This window comes from Monodon monoceros, unplaced genomic scaffold (assembly GCF_005190385.1).
Source record: "Monodon monoceros isolate NGI ecotype Baffin Bay Population unplaced genomic scaffold, NGI_Narwhal_1 Super_Scaffold_14, whole genome shotgun sequence".
NCBI lineage: Eukaryota > Metazoa > Chordata > Mammalia > Artiodactyla > Monodontidae > Monodon > Monodon monoceros.
Genome location: NW_021703770.1, coordinates 13,037,344 through 13,060,623, shown reverse-complemented (window position 1 = coordinate 13,060,623; position 23,280 = coordinate 13,037,344). Strand labels below are relative to the sequence as shown.

The following is a 23,280-nucleotide window of genomic DNA, read 5'->3' as shown; positions in this document are numbered from 1 at the left end:
GTTATTTTCCAGTAATTTAACTATATTTTGTTCATGCTTAATTACTCAGTAGACAGACTAAGCTGATGCTAGGGGTACTGGTAAAGGAAGGCCTCTACAAAAGATGAGAAAAGTTCAGTCTTGCTGCGCTTGACCACAATTTTTTGATGAGAAGATCTAGAAAGATGTTATTTGTTTGTTTGGGTTAAATTTGTTTTTATTTTATATTATATATGGAAGCAGGGGAGCAACATAATCTTTTTGTTTTTCTTTTAATATCACTGTTTTTCAGCAATTTGATTGTGATGTGCCTTGGTGTGATTTTCTTTGTTTATTCTGCCTGGTGCTCTTCGAGCTTTATAGATTTGTAGGCTTACAGTTTTGATCAAATTTGGAAAAAAATTCTGCCGCTATTTCTCTTCCCTCTCTTCTCCTTCTGGGGCTCCAATTACATGTATGTTAGGCTGCTTGGTAATGTCTCATAAGTCACTGAGGCTCTGGTGATTTTTTTCAAGTCTTTTTTTCCTCTCTGACTTTAGTATGAATAGTTTCTTTTGCTGTGTCTTCAAGTGCATTAGTCCTGTCTTCTCAAGTGTCTAATTGACTAAATCTATCCAGGGAATTTTTAATTTCAGAGACTGTATTTTTCAGCTCTAGAAGACATGAAAAAGAATTAAATGGAATCTTATTTCTCTCCTCATTATGCTCATGTTTTCCTCTGTATGCTTGAGCACATGGAGCGTATTTATAATAGCTACTTGAATATCCTTGTCTGCTAATTCTGGCATCTCTGTTGCCACTTGTGTGTATTATGTTGTTGAGTTTGGGGATTTTGTCATCTTCTTTTAAAGAGTATTGACCTTTGTTTTGGTTGGCAGCTAAGTAATTTGTGGATTAGGCTGATCCATCCCAGGCTTGTTGTTAAACTTCCTTAGGGCAGGTCTAGTGTAGCTTTACTTGAGGGCTAATTTAGCCTTGTTACAAAGCTTGCTCTTTCTGGAGTCTCTGTTGATTGCCCAGAGAGTTCAACGCAAAAGCTCTACTCTGCTGGATGGAATTTGAATGTCTTCCAGTCCTGCGCAGATTCTGGGAATTGTTCACTTCACAGCTCCCAGCAGTTGTTCCTCAGCAGTTTAGGATTCAGCATCAGACTCAAGGGGATCTCTGTGCAGATCCCTCACGGGCTTTCCCTGCATGCCCCCTTCTGTCTTGCAAAACGCCTGCTACTCATCCTCCCTGAACTCCAGTCTCTGTCTTCTCAGTCCTTGAAGACTGCTGTGCTCCTCTTGGATTCCTTCTCCGTTTTGCAAGCAAGAGGGCAACTGGAGGACTTACCTCACTTGTTTTCCTTTTCGCAGGCATCCCAGTTCTGCTCTGCCTGTTGTCCCACTGCCTGAAAGCAGTTGCTTCATATATTTTGTCCAGCCTTATAGTCACTCATGGCAGAAAGGCCAGTTCCATACTAGATATTCATTCACAGCTGGCAGCAGAAGTCACCCATCATCTTTAGTGGGTGGCCTCTAAAGGTCTTACCCCTGTCCAGCCTGATTTGTAGTCTCTTTTTGATGGTGATAGATATTCAGCTTTGGTAGGTAGTCCTGGGTAAACTCATAATAAGATCTTAAATCATAAGAGAGAAGGGCTGGTACGTAACCTCCTGGAGGATTGCAGTCAGTGTTTTTCAGGATTTGCTTTGAAGGCTTCTTAGTATGTTTGATACCAAGTTCATTTTTGTTTGTTTTTGTTTTATTTTTTTAAAATAAGAAGTATATTTTGATGCAAAATGCAACATCTGTTTCATTTAAAAAGAAATATAAGCATCGTGTTTTGAAAGATTCATGCTCTAAAGCAGGGATTGGCAAAGTTTTTCCATGAGGGGTCAGATAGCAGATGTTTTCAGTTTTGTGGGCCATGTGGTCTCTGTTGCAGCTCCTCTGTTGCAGGTCTGACAATTATTATAAAAATAGTTTTGACCCTGTGGACCTTGTGGAAGGGTCTTGGGGACCACATCCTGAGAACTGCTTATGAACCTGAATTGGAGTGCTTATGAGCAGGACTTTGGTGACAGGAGAAACTCCCTACAGAGAGGATGCCTAGGGTGACCCCCACTGGAGTAATAGAACAAGAGCTTGTTAGGAGAGCAGTTTTCATGTGACACCCGACTGAGGTGCCGTCTGAGGACCCAGAGAGTAGAAAAATACCTGGTATTTAAGTAAATTTGAAAGTAACTCAGCCTCTAACAGTAAATGAAAGACTTTTAGGAGACAGAGCCAATATTGCTACTTAATTGCAGGACTTGGAATCAGCCTGATACGGTCTCTAGTCCCAGTTCCAGCTTTAGTTCTATAACTTGCTCAAAGATAGGTAATTTCTTTGAACTTCTAATTTTTTATCTGTGAAATAGAGATAAAAATGCCCATTTTATAAGGTTGTTGGAGTTAAATAAGATAGTATATGCAAAGTGCTCTTAGCATAGTGTTTATTCAATAACTATCAAAAAGTATAGCCAGCAATTAGAAATTTAAGGGTCAGAGCTTAGAAGAAGGACCTGTGATGTGAAGAGGGGAGCAAAGGTGGATGAGTTTGGAGTCTATTTAAGGCTTTTGGTTTGTGTGCAGCTAAATCAGTAATTCATGTTAGCCAGCATTACAATGATTAATAAAGGTTTCTTCCTTCAGGTTGTTTACAGTTTAGCTGGGAAGCAAGACATATACATGCTGTTCAAACATTAAGTGAACACTGAGGGCCTAAACATTGAACATTAAGGTCCTGAAAGAAGTTAGGACTTTATTATTGGATGGTTTAAAGTAGAGGAGGAATGTGGCAAGATCCAGGTCTAGAAAGATAACCTCATGGCAATACTGAGGATGCTACGGAGGATGGAGATACCTCAAGTAGCTAATGAAGTTATTTCAGTAGCTCAGGTGGAAAAAGTAAGTTCAACTAAGATATCATAGTTGAGGTGAAGAGGATTCGATTTGTGTGCTTTGTGTCTTATATTATGCCCCTACATTGTGATATAGGCAGGATAGTGTAATGTAAGAGTGCAGAGCTTTGTGTACAGAATGCCTGGGTTCTTGTCCCAGCTCCGTCACTTATTATTTTTGTGTCCTTGGACAAGTTTTGTAACCTCTGTTTTAGATTTCTGATTTGTAAATGGCATTATTGTGGGGATTAAATGAGATAATACTTACAAATTACATAGAGCAGTCATTAATACTTAATAAGTGCTCAGTAAATGTTAGCTATCATTTAGTCATTTGGTTTGCATTTGAGTTGACTATTTTCTTGGGCAATAGTCCATGGACTGGGAGAAATTAAAGTGCAGAAGAGCAAGTGGGAAAGTCCATCAACTATCTTCAGAGCAGAAATATTCCCTTTTCTTCTTAGCCTTATAAGATTAGACACACTTTCTGTTGACCTTTCGGGTTGCCCAGTTTCATCACAAATTAGAATGAATTTTGACAAAATAGGTGGTAACAATCACTTGGGGATCATTTTCTCACTTTGCACCGCAATTCTCTTGTCACTATATTATTAAATTATTGGTGGAGGGGATTCCTGCTGCCGAGAACTTGGGTGGTGATGTGTTTCGTTTTGTTTCCTGTTGGTTGCATATTCCTATACAGGTGCTTGTCCCTATTCAACTTTCTAGCATATTTGAAATTATCACCTTTCCTCGTGTTACGTTACAGCATATGGTGTCTGGGCAATTAGACTTTTGCTGCCACCCTATCTATTAGTTTTTCTCTAAATTTATTGGTATTCTAGTAATTCTTTATTTGAACTAACTGGGAAATGAAATTTGTTACGTTAGGAGATTTTTCAGATAACCGGAGCTTACTTTTCAGATTTTAAAGTTTATTATGTACTTTTCTGTCTTCTTAAGCAGAATGTACTGATCTAATTTATCAGAGCTGTAGGTATCAACATCATCTTTAAGCAACTGAATTTTCATAAGCCCTTTAAGTTTAGTCAAGTAAATTTGAGGAATGGCCCTTCCCTAAAATGTTAGTGTACCTCAGGGTTGCATCCTCTCGTCCTGCCTTCAGATGGCCTTCAGAGGTTTGGTTAACATTCTGCGATTCCATGGAAAATGTATGTGCCTGAGGATTGACAGTTCTTATCAGATTCTTGCTGAATATTTGTGAGGAACGTTTGGAAGAAAAGAGTAAAAGGATGTATATTTAAATTGCCCAAGGGTCCAGTAGATGAGAAAACTGTTGGAGAGCTTCTGGATTTTACTCTCTATATTGCTTTTCTTTCTGTGACTTGCTGAAAGAAACAGAGCAGAGAGACTTCAGTTATTATGGTCAGGCAGGTAATTGGATGTTTGTTGAACTATTCTGAGGTACGGTGATGATAATGATGGCCATAATGATCAAAAGATGATAATAGCTTGATTGGCTACACACGTCAAATGTGTGCAGGCACTGTGCTGTTTTCACAAGTGATATCTCACTTGGTCCTAACTAATCCTTCAAAGTAAGGACTGTTGTTATCCCCACTGGGTACATGAGCCACTGAGGCTTAGCGAAGTTAAGTGCTCTCCAAAGGTCACACAGTTACGAAGTAAGTGGTGGGAGTTGAGATTTGAGCATAAGGGACTTGATTGCAGTTTCTGCCCTTAACCATTACACTTTATTGAAAATTGATTGTGTTCGTCTAATGGCATTTGCAGCAATTGGATAATATTGAAATAACATTTAGTGGTATTTAGCTCAGAAAATTTTGGTTATTTTGTTGAGGTTAACATTATCTGATTTTTCTTTTTTGTCCCTCTTCTTCTTCCTTTCCTTCTCCCTTTTGAACTCCGAAATGGGGTTGCATACTTTTTCTTAAACAGCCCATCAGCTTTTGTCCTATTCTGCTAGTGAAGTTCTCAATGACTTCCCTTGGACATTCACGTGTTCCCTGGACTTTAGTGTCTTCTACTTGTAAAGGCAGAGTTGAGTCTGGTCGTGGAAGGAAGAAGCTGGGAACTTTTGGGGTCATTGTACTGACCCTAGTCTGTCTATTAATGGACTTGTTGTAATGTTAGGAAAATCAGTTCCTTTTTGGTTAAGTGATGGCTGTCAGGTGTCCTTTCCATTGCAGCCAGTTGCAGTCCTGACTGATAGAAGTGATACAGTGAATTGATTGAATGATAGTCTGTTCTTTCATGTATCCAGAATTTGTATTCTCATTAAGAATCATCATCTTTTTAAACCCGATTCCTTTTTTTCTCACCTTGGTCTCCACCTAGGCAATAAACAGAGCTTTCACTTTGTGACAGTTACTTTAGAGTTAATGATGAACAAAGAACAGCCATCAGAGTTAAAAATTACATGGCCTTAGAAATTTGTGCTTCTCATGAATAACTGAACTTTCAGATTTGCAAACCTTAAGCATTCAGTTCAGTGCATACTTCTGAATCTGGATGCTTTGGTGGGTAATATTCTAGTTTTTCCCCTGATATAAGGCATTCTAAAAATCTAAAAATTTGAGGGATAGAGAGAAAAAGAAAATTATGAACACCCATAACCCTATCACCCATCACCTAATTTTATGAAAAAGGAGTAATTATTTTACTTAAATCTTTTATGTTAAATTTATTTTGAAAATTACTTAATGGTTTGAGAAGCCAGCACGTACTGACCTCACATTCTCAAGACTTCTTTTCTTAGGAAGATCCACATTATGGATTTTCATTATGCTGTAATAAATTTCTCCATCTAGAGAACTGCTTCTTATAGCCAGGACTCTAGTTAAAGTGGGAAGGTTTCTTTTTGGCCTTGCTCTTATACTTTATTCCATAATTATGTTATTGAGTAGAAGCAGTAATTAGAAAAAAGTAGTAATAGTGGGGTGGTGGCCACAAAGACAATAAAAATAACCATAAGAAGCCAATGTTTGTATTCCTTATATAGCTTTTAAAGCTGGAGTCAATTATAAAAGCAAAATGTTATTATAACTTAAATAAATGAAGGCCATTGAAAATTATGGTATCTGTAGTGTTAAAAGTATAAAGGCATTGCCTACAGAGTGGTAAAAATCCAGCTCTCTCAAAAAGCTCAGTTGTTTTGCCTATATCTTCATATTTCCCAGATGTAAGGAAAAACTGCACTGTTTCTACTCTGCTACTCACAGTGCTTGTGACACTTCTAGCTCCACGTCCCACTCCAAGCAATTCTCCAATTCTCCAACTGGGTGTCCTACAATTCAATTCAATTCTGATACTATTTACCTGGAGTTAGTGTCAGATCTCACAGGTTAAGCGCTCAGTCCCATAAGACTGCCCCCACTGCCCTTAGGTTCTATAATTTGCTAGAGCAGCTCACAGAACTCAGGGAAACAGTTTATCTACTAGATTACCGATTTATTATAAAAAGCTACATCACAGGAAGAGCCAGATGGAAGAGATGCAAAGGGCAAGGTAAGTGGGAAGGGGCGCGAGCTTCCATGCCCTCTCCAAGCTTGCCTCGCTGCCAGCACCTCCATGTGTTCACCGACCTGGAAGCTCTCTGAACCCTGCCCTTTTGGGTTTTTATGGAGGCGTCATTCAGTACCCACGCACGCGCAATTAAATCATTGGCCACTAGTGATTGAGTCAATCTCCAGCCCTCTAATCATGTGGTTGGTTTCCATGGCAACCAGCCCCCATCTTGAGGCTATCCAGATAACCCCTAGCCACCAGTCATCTCATTAGAATACAAAAAGACTTTTATCACTTTGATGATTCCAAGGGCTTTAGGGGCAGAGACCAAATATATATTTCTTCCTATTATGTCACACCAGGACTGTGTGTGTTTGTTCATTGTAGTGGCATCTTTGTAGACTCTACAGTTAATCAAGTGAAAAGAACTTCTGATGAAATACATTTTTGGAGGGGATTGAAATATGCTAATAAAAAGAATCACAGGGAAAATTTTGACGATGATGTATATATTAGGGCAGTGCAATAAAGTGAGAAAACAGCCTTGTAACATCTATTAAGGCCCACAAAAAGATTTACCAGAATAAAATTTCCTGTTCCTTTTCCTCAATCCCTCTTCTTTGTCATCAGTGGTATTCATATTGATAATCCATTAATGCCATTTTGAGGCTGAAAGGAACCTTAGCAGTTAGGTGATCTCTGATGCTTTTACTCACTGGTTCTTACTTCAGGGGATGGGAGCTTTTCAGAATGAGTGAGGTTTGTCAGCCTCTAGGGTTGGGCAGAGAATAGGAATGAGGAAGTGGGGGTGTGTGACAGCCCTCCATTCTGCTCCCTTACTGGTTATGAGAACACAATGAGTACATTCCCTCTCTTCTTAACATTAATAAAATTTAGACTTGCTTTCAGATTGTGCTCAGGAAGTTGCCTGTGAGTACATGATCTGAAAATCTGAGCATGTGTTTTGTCTGGCACGATTAGGTCCTTGAAATTTAGAAGGGCAACATGTCCTCTTCTCAGAATCTCTAACTCTTTGCCCTGCTTGATTTTTCTCCCTACTACTTAACGTCACCTCACCTTCTCACATACTACATCATTGGTATAGTTATTTGGTTTGTTGCCTGTCTGCCCTGTACGTAAGCACCATGACTGCAGGGATTTTTGCCAGGTGCCTCTAATTCCCCCGCCTTCGCCCCTGCTGTTGCCTCTATCAGCACTTGGTATATAGAAGGCACTCAAGAAGTGAATGAATATATTTAAAACCTAGTAGGAAAATTAATATAAAAATTTCCTCTAATTGAGTATCTAGCTCATTTATATATGCACACAGGTTCATATCCGTGGATCCATATATCCACTCCATCCCTGTGTAGACCCCATCTATATAGCCGTATATGCATAGTGTATATACAGTAGTGGGTGGTTTTGCCCTCAGGACACCTCTGGCAACGTCTGGAGACATTTCAGGTTGTCACAACTTAGAGGCAGGTGGTGAGTGTGCTACTGGTCTCTACCAGCCTCTAGGTGTTTAGGTGTCGCTAAATATCCTACAATGCATTGGACAGCCCCTGGGCAACATCCAGCCTCAAATGTCAGCAGTGCTGAGGCAGAGGAACTGTGATATACACATATGCACATATTCATTAACTCTGGTAAAAGGAAAATATTGTTCTTCACCCAGAGAGGTTTTGAAATTTGCCTAGTAGAAAGCATAGGCAATACTAGGGGTTCTTTAGGTAAATAATACCTGAACTTTTATTGTATGTACTGCTTGCTGGAAGTTAGGGATTTTTCCCTGTTTTCAGAGGTTCTTCATGTTCTCCTTATATTTTATATTTCTTTTTTGTGTTTATTGTATTTCCCTGTCTGGTCTGTAAGGTCCTTGAGGATTCATCTATAGTCATCCTCATACCCCACCTTCAGAGCCTGGCAGAGGGCTTTATACATTTTAGGTCATCTGCAAATGCTTATTGATGAATCAGTCAATCAATCAATCAAGTAATTAAGGAATTTGGGTGTTGGGTTGAAGCAGCCATAGTAGGAGAATTAACCCCACTCACAGAAATGGGCAAATGCCACAAATGAAGCTGTTCTCATCAACTGGAGAGCTGGACTTTCAGGTTACCAGCATGCCACGGGGCATTTCTCACATTGGAACATATTTGCATTTGGTAGGTACCGGTTGGTAAAAAGACTCCAAAGGTTACAAAGCCTGAATGCTGGGGGAACTTCAAGGTCAGCCTTTTCCTCAGCTGGTGAGATTCCTGGTACTGTTGACTTGTGTCTTCGAAATATGTGTGAGATGTTGCTATTAAATGTATCACTACCATAATTGTATTGTTTAGTCTTGACCTGGGAACATGCCTCACCTTCTGATGTAAGCGTTTCTCAAAGTGTTGAAGTGGGTGAGGAAAAGAGACCCGCCAGAGCCGACTATAGGCAGATACTATTAAATAAAGGTGCGTGCGGTGAAAATCACTGAAAGAGGTAGCCGTATCCTCACTCTACAGATGGGAAAATGAGGCTCACTGAATTGAAGTAACTTACCATAGGGCACACACTGAAGTGGCAGCCAGGGAGTTTGAATTTGAAACCAGTTTGGCCTGATTTCAGCCCCTTGACCTAGATTAATCTGGCGCCCCTTTCTCTTTCTGATGGCCCTCAGTTGATGGCAGTAATCCTTTCTAGCTGTTAGTGATGTGAGAGGCATTTTTTGGGTATATTTTCTCTACTTCTTAGTATATTTTCTCTACTTCTTATTGCAATTATATGAGGTTTTACATCTTTTTTTACAAATGAGAAAATTTTAAATTCAAAAGATTAATTAGTGAACAGTTGAGCATTTGAACTGGCAAAGTAGTATGGCACTTAGCCCCATACAGTGGCTCAACACAGATTCGTCTTTGCAACGATAGTGACAACGAGGGAAGTTCTTTGTAAAAAATCAGTTCCAAGATTTTTTTCTCGTGTTTAAAAAATTATTATTATTTACACTTTGCTTTTGACCCATCTTTCTGTGACATATTTTTATGAACTCACTTGTGGGTAGAGGGAAGGTTTGAAGAGAAAAAGGAAAGAAGAGTTTTGTCAGAAACTCATCCTGTTGTGGGCATTTGCTCTTAAAATGTTAGAATTAAATAGTTGGTCTCTGTGGATATCTAAATTTATATCTTGAAAGGACAAAATCAAAATTAATCAATAGAGCAAGTCTTTGAAATTTCTTTATATTTTATGCCGCCGATATTAATGTCTGTGATGTTACCTGTCATATTGGAGGCTTGGTTTTGCATGGTTAGCCTCTCAGAGTTGATTTTTTTCTCTTAACTGGTAAGTTTGCCGTTTAAGCCATGGAGTAAGGGATGGTATATACTTAATTGTGACTGTGTGGACCAGTGGCCATACGGGGCATATATCTCATGACCCAGTTTTCTTACTTCAAGCATATAACTTTTTAATTATGAATAAATAGATATTTATTAAAAGGGTTTTTTTGGGCTTCCCTGGTGGCGCAGTGGTTGAGAGTCCACCTGCTGATGCAGGGGACGTGGGTTCGAGCCCTGGTCCGGGAAGATCCCACGTGCCGCGGAGCGGCTGGGCCCGTGAGCCATGGCTGCTGAGCCTGTGCGTCCGGAGCCTGTGCTCTGCAACGGGAGAGGCCACAACAGTGAGAGGCCTGCAAACATCTAGGTGCATTATGGGACTTCTCTTACTCAACCTCAGTTTAAGTCAGTTTAAGTTATTTAAAGTAACCAAGTTCTCCTCTAAGACCTAAATAGAAAATAAACAGTTTAGCAAGGAATCAAGAGAAAGGTTTTTCTCTTTTCTCTTGATCACTTTATAACATAGTTGCACAGGAATCATTAGGGTAGGTGACTCAATTTAAAGATCACTAGTGTTCTACCTCCTTGGCTTTTCATGTGTTCCCCCTTTTCAGGTGAGCCCCCTTAAGATGCCATAACCTGATATCCTGATACCAATAAATGCCTTTTCTTTGTTTCACAGGGCTTTTTGCTTTTTTATTGTATTTTTGTTTTGTTAATGTGTTTGGTCTTTAGAAATTAGAAATTGAGCACTTTTGTTCATTGATGAACCTAAGTGTTTAAAGCTTTACACTTAATTTTTCTGTAAGGACTGATTAATCCAGTGGTTCTTAAACATGGGAGGGAACCACTTAGAGGGCTTGTTGAAACAGATTGCCGGGCCCCACTGCTAAAGTGTCAGTAGATCTAGAGTGAGGCCAAAAATTTGCACTTCTAACGAGTTCTCTGGTGATGCTGATGCTACTGGTTCAGGGACCACACTTTGAGAACCCTGGTCTAATCGTTATTTCCCCTTTGACAGGAGAAACGTATGCCACTAGGTGGCACCAAAACACTTCTCATGAGGTAGCCATTGGGGCCTTACTGATCTGTGTGTGTTGATTGCGGGGTTCAGGATTGTGTAAGAAGTACAATCACTAAATTATTGGAATCTAGTAGCTTGGAGCCTGAATTATTCCATATATCTAAAAATACAAAAATTGTGCTGTTTCTATCAGACCAGAAAAACTGTAGGGCTATTAGGATCACAACATTTTAAGATCAGCTCTTCCAGGAATGAGGACTAGACCGCTCATTTCCACTAGCTTTATTTCTAGTTATCACGGTTACTCAGTTCATTTACCAGCAATAGATGCAGGCCCTGTCACAAAATAGAAAGATACATCTCATATTTATTATTTATTATTCTGAGTTAGTGATCTTGATTTTTGTTGTTGATAACATTTAAAAACCACTTTAAATTCTATCAGTGGGCCAAATGTATGGGGCACAATTTGGGGATATTAAAAAGTGTGAAATGTATTTTCCTCTCCTATTGACTTCCTTAGTCAGAAAGTTGAGTAGTTTCCTTTTTGAGAGCTACGGAGAGGAAAGTTTGAGCTGTTGTTGGCCTCACCTCACCTCACCTCCCCTCCCCTCCCCTCCCCTCCTGTTATGGTGCACTCTCACTCCGTAAATTTCCAACTATTCCAACACCTCCAGATTTTCTTTCTTCCCCAGACTGTAAAAACCTGAAGGTTGGCTTGGTTTCTGCACATGATGGAATGTGTGGAAATAATTGCTTGCTGTACTCTCCTGTTTGCTAAGCTCCCATCCACACTGGGATGTCCCTTTTTGAAATAGTAAATGAGTCATATTTTAGTTTTTAAAACAGAATACATATAGTACCTAAATACTGCCTGGGTTTTTCTAGATGCTTGCGAATAATATTTGTGTTGATTCTATTTTTTCTTTTTCATTTCTTTTCTTTTTTTTTTTTTAAACCTTTGGAGCAGAGGCATGAGTTAGGTTTCAGTGACCTAATAGGTATGAAAATGACTACTACAGAAAAAACCGAAGTGGAGTCACTCGATCAGATTTTAAAATTAGACTAGCACTTTATCATATATCTTTGATCATTGAAAAGAATTAAGACTAGTTTAATTCTAGGCAAAGATGACAATTCATGGCAGAAGTAGAACAGGCTTTAGGATCGTTTTTGAAACATTAGATCCTTTTTAAAAATAAAAGTTTGTCTTTCCCTAAGCAGAAAGGAACTTTTAGTAGGTTGGTGATTAACAGGTGAAACCAATGTGATTATTCTAGAGAAGATTTTTTTATTATCCAGACCTATTTCTCCCTCTTTCTGTACTTCACACCTGAAATTAAGTGTGTGTTCTGGGGGCTTCCCTGGTGGCGCAGTGGTTGAGAGTCCACCTGCCAAAGCAGGGGACCCGGGTTTGTGCCCCGGTCCGGGAAGATCCCACATGTCGCGGAGCCTGCACGTCCGGAGCCTGTGCTCTGCAATGTGAGAGGCCACAACAGTGAGAGGCCCGCGCACCCCCCCGCCAAAAAAAAAAAAAAAATGTGTTCTGTATAAATGTAATGTGTTATTTGTATGTAGCAGCACTGTCCAATAAAAATATAATGTGAGCATGTGTAATTTAAAATTTTCCACTATCCTCATTACAAAAGGTAAGAAAAAAGAAGAATTAATTTTAGTAATATATTATTTAATGTGTCTAAAATATTACCTCGACTTGTAATCGTTATGAAAATTGAGTTATTTTTATACTTACATTCTTTTCTCAGTCCGGACTAGCCTCATTTCATATGCTTAATAGCTACACGTGGGAAATGGCAGAGGGCTTTTCACTTTTCAGTGACTAACAGAGGAGGGCAAAAAATTGTAATGGTAGTTAGATCATTTAGTTTTGCAGCTTTTTAGCAGTTTTGGTGAATATTCACATTGAAACATTGAACCACTTGGTAAAACAAGATAATACTATCTATTGATTTCTTTTCCTTTTTTTTTTTTGTACTTGTCAGTCCTTTACCGCTGGCATGATTGGTATTTTAGGTTTTTCCCAAAATTGTTTAACCCCCTTAAAATCACTTACTTCTCCAGATCCTATTAATATTTGCCTCTTTTGAAATGTCGCATCCTAATTTGACTCCATACCTACAGTACTTCCATATTTTGTAACTGATGTGGTAAATTAGTTTCTTGCTAGTGTTGAGCAAGCTAGAGAAGCTAAGCCTCTTAACTTCAGCCAGAATATACTGGTTGCTGTGATCAGTTAGGCCTGTCAGCAGTTGACCTTGGAAATGCTAATTTGCTTATCCCTGGGTTCTGCTTCAGGCACTGCCTTTCCCTCTGTGGGTGGGAGCTATGAACCCAGTTTGGAGAAGAACTAGAGGCCCTTGGGGCAAGCTCCAAACGGATGTGCTTCTTGCTTCACTTTTGCGTGTGACCAAGTTGCAGGAGGCATTCCTTGCATGAATTTCTTTGAAGACCTTTTAAAGTCAGCACTTAACGCCTAGACAGAAGTTGAGAGGAAGCTTCATTGACATTTGGGTCTACGCTTCCCCTGCATTCTAGCACCATCTGCCATAATGAAGTTGATTAAAAATGAATCCATTACTATTTCAGTATATCCCTTGATGGGATTTTACTTACGATAAGTAACCTAGCTTTCTTTTTAATCCCTCCCAGTTAATTGTTCCATTTTTTATGGCTAAATAATATTCCACTCTTTGGATATACCACATTTTGTATATGCATTCCTCAGTTGATAGACACTGGATTGTTATTATTAATAAATTATTATTTGGATGTTATTAAGAAATGCTACTCTGAACATTTGTGTACAAATTGGAATCTCATTGTGGTTTTGATTTGCATTTCCCTAATGGACAGTGATGTGAAGCTTCTTTTCATGTGCTTACTGGACATTTGTGTATCTTCTTTGGAGAAATGTCTATTCAGATCCTTTGCCCATTTTCGAATTGAGTTATTTCTGTTTCTATTTTTGAGTTATAGGAGTCTTTATATATTCTAGATACAAGTCCATTATCAAATATATGATTTGTAATTTTTTCCCCTTCTGTGAGTTGTCTTTTTACTTTCTTGATAGTGTTCTTTGAAGCATAGAAGGTTTTTATTTGAGGAAGTCCAATCACCTGTTTTTCCTTTGTTCCCCATGTTTTTGGTGTCATACCTAAGAATCCATTGCCAAATCTAATGTCATGCAAATTTATTCCTAATTTTTTCCTAGGAGTTTTATAGCTCTAGCTATTATATTTAGATCATTTTGAATTAATTTTGTATATGGTTTGAGTTAGTGGTCCAATTTCATTCTTTTGCATGTGGCTATGCGGTTGTCCCAGCACCATTCCTTCCCCAATGAATAGTCTTGGTACCTCCTTGTTGAAAATCAGATGACCATTGACACACAAGTTTATTTTTGGACTCTCCATTAATTTTATTGCATTGATAGAATTCTGTATGCCTATCCTTATGCCTGTACCACACTGTCTTGTAGCTGTTGCTTCGTAGTAAGTTTTGAAGTTGAGAAGTGTAGTCCTCCAACTTTGCTCTTCTTTTTAAAAATTGTTTTGGGTCTTTGGGGTCTCTTGTAATTCTGTATGAATTTTAGGATCAGCCTGTCAGTTTCTAAAAAGAAGCCAGCTGGGATTCTGATGAGATTGCATTTATTTAGATCTTATTTAAGTTCTTTCAACAATGTTTTCAGAATATTAGTTGTACATTTCTTCTGTTAATTTATTCTAAAACATTTTATTCTTTTTGATGCAATTGTAAATGGAATTATTTTCTTAATTTCATTTTCATATTCATTGCAAGTGTATAAAATCGAGCTTGTATCCTGCAACCTTGCTGAACTCATGTGTGCATGTGTGTGTGCGTATGTGTGTGTATTTTTTTTAGTGGATTCCTTAGGATTTTCTTTATGCAAGGTCACGTCATCTGTGAATAGAGATAGTTTTATTTTTTCCTTTCCAATCTATTTGCTTTTTATTTCTTTTTCTTGCCTGGCGCTAGAACCTGCAGTAAGTTATTTACTCAATACTGAATACAAGTGGCAGGAACAGACATCCTTATCTTGTTCCTAATCTTAGGGCAAAAGAAAAGTCTTTCATCATTAAGTGTGATGTTCTCTGGAGGACTCCCTTCCTCCTGCAGTGTCCTTGCAGCACCCTCTATTGAGAAGGCTTAACATTACGCTCACTGTAAGGAGAAATGCTTAAAGCAATTTCATTCATTATCACAGAGCATGTATAAAAAGATAAATTTTGAGCTGAGAGGCAATAAATTGATTAACTGGCACAGCACACAAATAAGCAAGTGGAATAAAGCTTTAAAAGGGCTGTGATAGAAACCTGTGTGCAGGAATCAATGGGGGCATCATGGAGTTAATAGTAGATTCTAGCTGAGGACCTTTAGGAGAAATTTCATGCCGAAGATGATGACCAAAAGATGAATAGTGTCTCCTATAGAATGGGAGAGGGTATCTCTGAGGAAAGCAAAGGTGAGAAATAGTCCAAAGAACTTGGTATCAAGATCTGTGAAGGATCTGGGGTTTTTACCCTACATGGACGCTATCAAGTTAGCCTGCCACAGTTTCATGGATGCTGGCGGAAGACAGGAGACTCCTAGGTAAGAGACAAAGGCCTTTCTTGTTGTACATCAAGCCATGTGAGTATTATGGTCCTGTAGGTTTACTCCCAATCCGAGTCCTTACAGGGGTGGTATGGAAGAGCCCAGGACGATACTGCGGTGGGCTTGGGTTGGAGCTGAGGAACCTTGAGCTTGGGGAACCCAGATTTTTATAATGGGCAGTAAACCTGCCTGACTTTTGCTCTGGAGGAAGACATTATCTTTATTACACTGCCCTCTGCTTTGGAGGGAGACACTATCTAGTCTTCCAAAGCTTTGTTCATTATGCAAACACCCTTGAAAAGATAGGCTGGAACAAAAGGGCAGTGCATGCTTCTGCAAGATGTTCAGAGATGTGTGAGACCGTGAAGAATTGTTTCCCAATGCCTGGCAGATTCAGGGAGATGCAAGTAGTTCAGATTGAAGATTATCTTCAGTTTGGGCCTTTGTAAGATTTTTACCACCATGTGTTATAGCTTTAGTACTGTCACATCGAGAAGATGTCGTACATCTCACAATATAGTAATAAGGCCTTGGTTACTGCCAGGTTCCTTTCTTCTTTCCCTTTTTTCCCTAATGGGCAGCAAAATACTTTGGTTGGCCAGGCAGAATAATTTAGGACTTTAAGGACCAGTTCTGGAATCAAGTAAACTGGGTTCAGACTCGGCTATGCTAGTTAATAACATAGTGACTTTAGGTTTTGGTTTCCTCATCTGTAAAATAGGGGATAATATTGTAAAATAGGAACTAATATCTAATGAATGTTTAATTGTGTGCCCACAAACATCTCCATTATTCCCACCTTATTTAGGGTTGATGTGAGAATTATGTGTTTAAAGTGCTCTCCACAATGCTTGGCACGTAACACTCACATTTTATTGGTCAATTACCTTTTTTTATTAAACACATACTAACTCTTATTTTTATTTATTTATTACTATCAGCTGTAGTTTTTATTCAGTCTCCAAAGAGTCCAAAGAGCTATTTTTATTAGATCTTTTTTTTTTTTTTAATTGAGGTGTAGTTGATTTACAATGTTGTGTTAGTTTGGGGTCAATTACTTTTTGACCAATACAAATAACAACCCAAAAATGTGTTTTTTTGTAGTTATTTGGGCCCTTTGCAGAGTAGAAAGGTGGATCCTTTGGAGCTCTTGGTTGAGAATTAGTATTGTATAAAATTAGTATTGTACAAATTTAATATTGTACAAATAGCCCTGAGTTAAAAATGCAAGTTCTGTTATCTACTAGCTGTGTAAGTTTGAACCAGTTACTTCACTTCTTTGAGCTTCCTTTTTTGTGTGTGTAAAATATGGCCAATATCTCCTTTTCCTAGTTCAAAACAGTTTATATGCTTTGTCATATGCCGGATCTACTTCTCACCTTGGCTGGTCAGCCTGTAAACACATACTTCAACTATAAAGAGAATAAGTGAAGAAATGACTTTAAAGTATATACCTTCCTATTGGGATGGAGAATGGCACTGAGAGTGTGTGTTGAGTGACGACCAAGTGTGTTTGTGAGGGGGAGGGGGAGAGGGAGTATGGGCATTACCTTCTTAGTAGGAAAAAAGTGACATCTGTGATGGTTTCGGAAGCAGAAATGTGTTCTAGTTTCAGAAAAATTAGTATGGGATTTAATTTCAAGCAAAAAGGATCAGAGCTCCTTTGGGACAGACTAAAATAGACATTTAAACCAGTTACAAAGAAAGATTATGTAAACTGTTACATAGAGGATGCAGTTTTTGTTAGTGCCCTCTACTCTCTTAGAATGGAGACTTCCAGAGTCCTTAGGTAGTTTTGGAGTTTGTTGAATTTGAAAGAATTGCCCTATATCTGCCTTATCTTTCCAAAGAGCACTATGCACTTGTGTTTAGATACTTACTAATTGGGAAGCGAAATACCAATACTAGTCCGGTAGCGAATCCTACCAGATTCACATATCAAATTCCTATAATACCCAGAAGGCTTCTCATAGACCCAGAGGGCTGTCAGAGATTACCATGCAGGTCTAAGAGATGTTTCACATGCTCAACTGTGAAGCACTTTCTTTTCTTTACTGTTTTATTTTTTGGTTAACTGATTGTATGTTCCATTAATTTACCTCTCATTCAGGTATTTAATGAATGTTTGCATTTTCACTCCAATGGTATTGTTTTTGCTTCTCATCCTTACCATTCTTGGCAATATCACCGGTGGGGGAACCTCTCAAAACATAAGCAAGGGCTTCCCTGGTGGCGCAGTGGTTGAGAGTCCACCTGCCGATGCAGGGGACACGGGTTCGTGCCCCGGTCCGGGAGGATCCCACGTGCCACGGAGCGGCTGGGCCCGTGAGCCATGGCAGCTGAGCCTGCGCGTCCGGAGCCTGTGCTCCGCAACGGGAGAGGCCACGACAGTGAGAGGCCTGCGTACCGCAAAAAAAAAAAAAAAAAAAAAAAAAAAAAAAAAAACCATAATCAAAATCCTTCACATAATCTGTCCCTCACATTTTAGTACAGTTATAGCACAAGTGGAGCAGATGACTGCCATGTGAATAGGGATTTTAATATACTTTTGCTCTATATTTAATGCTTTTAATTGGTCGCAATTGAGCACCATGGGAGTAGATTTCTCAAAAGAACCTTCAAAAAATACATTTGCCCAGATTTGAATTATCAGTTAGAGTTTAACAGGTGACTGATTTAACTTCTCTTTTTCATTAAGAGTACATTTTAACTCTGGATCTGGAAAAGAAATGAGGTTTTAAGAGATAGGACAGGCACTCATACATTTATTAGAGGTATTGAGTATTTCTCATGTGCTGTATAACTACTCTCCAATGATGGCCCCCAGCAAGTCTTCCCATCCTTGTGATTGCATGCTCTTCCTCCTATCAAGAGATGGAGCTTACTGGGGTAATTTGTTAAGGAGCAAGAGATGAAATTGGTACCAGGAGTAGAGTTTAAACCCACGTTGGCATATGCCCTTATTGCTGTAAAACAAACTACCTTGAAACTTAATGTGTTAAAACTGTAAACTTTCTTTTGTTACTGTCTCATGATTCAGTGGGTTGACTGAACTGGGCTGGGAGGTTCTTCCGCTCCATGTGAGGTCAGTTAAGATGGCAGCCATTTGGGGGCTTGACTGGGTTAGAATTTGCAAGGTGGCTCCCTTACACAGCTGGCAGTTGGTGCTGACTGTTGGCTGGATGCTCAACTGGAGTTATTGACCAGAGCCCTAGGATTCTCCTTCACGTAGCCTCTCCACATGGTTTGGGTTTCTTCCAGCACAGTAGCTGTTCCCAGGGGAAGGAAGCAGAAGCTGCCAGACCTGTTAAGATGTGGGCTCAGAAGTTCCAGAACCTTACTTCTACTGTGTCTAATCAGTCAAAACAGTCACAGGACCAGCCTCAATTTATGGATAGAGAAAATAAACTCTACATCTCAGTTAGGGGGGAGCGTTCATGTGAGGGCCGAAAGGATTAATACTTCCTGTGCTAGGTGTTGCCAATATAGCAGTGACTAAAATAGACCTGGCATTTGTGTACTGAGCAGAGGCTGGAGAGAATAGGAGAGGGCCACAACAGGGGTAGAAGGTTCTCATAAGTCAAATTAAAGAGTTTGGACTTTTATCTTTCGGGCAGTGAGAAGCTGTTAAAAAGTTTTTAAAATCGGAATAAGATAATTTGTATTTTGCATTAATTCTCTGGCTATAATGTGGGAAATGGCTTCCTAGGAATCAGCCTAGAGGTAGACCAACCAGTCAGGAGGCTGTTGGGGTCCCAGGCATTAGATAGTAGTGACTTGATGAAATTCAGTGATCTACTGAATATGGAGATTAAGGGAAAGGAAGGAGTCAACAATGATACTCAAATTTCTGACTGAAGCATCCCCGTTAAGAAAGGCCCGGTTTGGGCTTCCCTGGTGGCGCAGTAATTGAGAGTCCGCCTGCCGATGCAGGGGACACGGGTTCGTGCCCCGGTCCAGGAAGATCCCACATGCCGCGGGGCGGCTGGGCCCGTGAGCCATGGCCGCTGAGCCTGCGTGTCCGGAACCTGTTGCTCCGCAACGGGAGAGGCCACAGCAGTGAGAGGCCCGCGTACCGCAAAAAAGAAAAGAAAAGAAAAGAAAGGCCCAGTTTTCTAGCCTGGTGGCCATTATTTTGCTATTGCTGTGGGAACAACTTACCACAAACTTAGTGGCTTAAAACAACACAAATGTATTATCTTACAGAGCTGGAGGTTAGAAGTCTGCAGTGGGTCTCCCTGGGCTAAAATCCAGCTGTCAGAAGGGCTGTGTTCCTTTGCGGAGGCTGTAGGGCAGAGTCATTTTCTCGTCTCTCTCAGTTTCTAGAGGCTGTTCATACTCCTTCCATCTTCCAGGTCAGCAATGGCCAGTCAGGTCTTTCTCATCCCGCATCACTGTGACATTGACTCTCCTGCTTTTCTCTTTCACTAATAGAGACCTCTGTGATTATATTAGGTGCACGCAGAGTAACCCAAGATAATGTATCTCCCCATCTCAAGGTCAGTTGATTAGTAACCTTAATTCTCTCTTTGCACGTAACATACATACTGACAGGTTCTGGGGATTAGGAAATGGACATCTTTGGGGGGCTGTTATTCTGCCTCTGACAAATGGGAACTGGAAGACAAATTTTTGGGGGGAAATGAAGTCAGTTTTAGATATGTCTCCCGAGTAGAGATGACCAATAAGCAGTTGGTCTTTGAGTTCAAAGTAAAGGTAGGGTTTGGAAATAGCCTACATGTGGGATTTGAAGCTGTGAAATATGTATTTGTTTCTGAGAATATGTTAACTGAAAAGAGGGCCTGGGCCAGCATTCTGGGGGGGTTGGTGCAGACAGATGAGATTGAGGAGGAGCTACTGGAGGGTTAGGAGCAAATCTAGCAGGATTTGGTTTCAAGGAGGTTGTTGTATCTTTGCCTGGAAAGGATCCTTAAACATCTTTTTTAACCTACTTCTATTACAGATCAGGAAACTGAGGCCCAGAGAGATGAAATAACATGTCTAAGATAGTTGAACTAGTTGACAGATTTGCTTCTTGATTCCTGCTTCAGTTTGTTTGCCACACTGCAACCTGAGTCTGTTTAATCTTTTTATTTTGAAGATGGTGTTGAGAAAAGATTCCACCTGTGTGTGTGTGTATGTGTTTCGTTGGGATTCTGAATACCAAGAGAGAAAGTTGCAGTAATAATGTTATCTAGCTAATGCCTTAATTATAAGTAAATTCTTTATACCAAATAACAGTTAAGAATTATTTTTTTAATCATGTAGACTTTTCTAAGTGTAGCTTCACCTCTTTGGGCAGTCTCTCTTTCACCTCATTTTGTGTGTACGTGCTCGCTCTCTCTAAATAAACTTTTTATTTTGGAATAATTTTAGGTTTGCGAAAAGTTGCAGATAGCGCAGAGAGTTCCCATATACACTCACCCAGGTCTCCCAGTTGTTAAGATCTTACATTTCCATGCTACGTTTGTCAAAACTAAGAAACAACATTGGTACATTACTATTGACTAAACCAAATAGGAAATTCCAGACTTTGTGGATTTCACTAATGTCTTTTTTCAAGACATTGTCCAGGATCCAGTCCTGGCTATCATATTGCATTTACTCACCATTTGCATTTAGTCACCATCTCCTTAGTCACTTCTTCATCCATTTCTTTTTTTCATTTTTTCTTGGTTTTTATAACCTTGACAATTTTGAGGAATCCTGGTTAGATTTTCTGTAGAATGTCCCTCAATTTGGGTTTGTCATGATTAGATCTGGGTTATGTGTTTTTGGCAAGAAGACCACAGAAGTCTAGTGCCCTTCTCATCACATGATACCAGGGGATACATGTCATCAACATGATTTACTGGTGATACTGACCTTCATCACCTGGCCCCAGTAGTGTTTATCAGGTTTCTTTACTGCAAAGTTACTTTTTTTTTTTCTCCTTCTACATACTGTTTTTTGGAAGCAAGCCTAACTCTACCCACACTCAAGCGGGGAGAGTTAAGCTCCACCTCCTAGAGGGACAAATAGCAACATAAATTATTTGGAATTCTTTTATAAAGAATTGTATTCTCCCTGTCCCAGCCCCCAAATCAGCTGTTTCTCCAAGGAGTTCTGGTTCCTTATATCGGAAAATGGTATTTAGAAACTAAGATCTGGGCTCTGGGTGTGCTTGTTGCTACCAGAATGTCACTGCTTCTAGGTCCTTTCAGCAGCAGAGTTAGGAAGTATATATATGGATACTAACACATGTGTACACACATAACTGTCATTATTTCTGTATCTATCCATCTGCATTTATATTAAGGTAACCATGTGTTCATACTGACGTCTTCAACTCTAACCTAGTACCACGTGCTTAAATTGTAGTAGTATTCTTCCCTTGTTTATCTGTAACTTCCTTCTTCAATGTTAAGAGATCTGGTTCCCACTACCCACCATCCGTTTACTTATTTGTTTACCCCAATATACATGTAAAGCAGTTTCAGAATTATTAACCCATACCTCCATGATGGACAGCTTCATCAGCTAGCATACAATGCTTATGAACAGTTCTTCTTGTCTTTAGTATTAACAGTTTTCAGTCAAAACACCGTTCAAGGTTACTTGGGTCAGCTCCTTTTTCCCCCCACTTCCTTCAGTGAGCTTATTATGTCAAACATTTGTAATACAGTTAAATTCCTTTGTCATAGTCTACGTTCCATCCCAGGATGCTTCTGATCCCTGATTGTTGCTTTCTTGTTGTTCTTGTTGTTTTTGTATGCATTAAGGTTTTGTGAGTTAAATTCATATAGGTTTTGACACTGCAGTCTGTGTCTGAAAATGTGTGCTATACTGAAGACATGTTTGCTGACAGCAGTGTTGGAAGTGTTATTCTGAGACCAGGGCTATGAATGAGACCGTAGTCATGTTTGTAGGTCAGCATCCAGGGTTAATGAATCTACCATGTTCAGAGGTCAGGAATAGCCTGTATATCAGGAGCCATCAGTAGTCACAGGTTTGGAGGTGGTGGGGTTTAGAGGATTAGGCAGATCTCAAATACAAGGTAAAGAGTTATGTTATGTCATTGAATCAGGACACAGATATTGGAACTTAAAGTGATGGCAAATGGAATCTACATGAAAGGACCATATTAGGTGTATGTGGTACACAGCCAACAGGAGCAGCACTGTGGTAGCTGCCGTGAGTTCTGAAATGGAAAGAATGCTTGGAGATTGTAAGTACTTGAAGGGAGACATTCTTTCTCTTTGAAACCCATACAGAAATGTTTCTCAAACTGTAGTCCTCAGCAGCCTGTCTTAGAAACAACTGGGATGCTTATTTAAAATTGCAGAATTGGAGCTTCTGAAAGCAGAGCACAGGAATCTGTATTTTAAAAAAGCATCCCAAGCAATTCTGATACATCCTGAAGTTTAAGAACCTCTCCTCCTGTAGTGAGGGTGAGATGCCTTGCACAAAGTACCTGTATACTTGTGTTTACAAAGTGAATTGCACATGAGTTCTTATGCCTTCTGAGCAGAGAGCCAACTTCGCAAGTAATGTTAATACAAATACCTAATGCTTATTGAGTGTTCATTCTGTGCTAAGCGCTTTCAGAAGATTAGCTCATTTAAGTTGTATGGAGAAGATACTATTATTATCCTCTTAACAGAAGATTGATAAAATTAAGGTTTAGGAAGTTTGAATAACCTCCTCAAGATGACAAATAATTCTTAAGTGGTAGATTCAGAATTCATACCCAGGCATTCTGCCTCCAGAGTCCATGTTGTTAATGATGTTTGAAATCTCTGCTTTTAGGAGTTCATGCCAGCCATCCCTGTAGTTTCAGAGATAAATTAACCCATCTAAGAAAGAATAAGAGACTGTTAAAGTCACACTACCATTTTGGTGCTTCAACAACTAAAAGTTTGCATGTG

General features: G+C 39.4%; 1 protein-coding gene across 3 annotated transcripts in view; it reads left to right on the top strand.

The window, feature by feature from the left end:
• The window catches only part of NSMCE2 (NSE2 (MMS21) homolog, SMC5-SMC6 complex SUMO ligase), a 223,878-nt gene that overhangs the window by 8,006 nt on the left and 192,592 nt on the right, over positions 1 to 23,280 (top strand). The window lies entirely within an intron of this gene.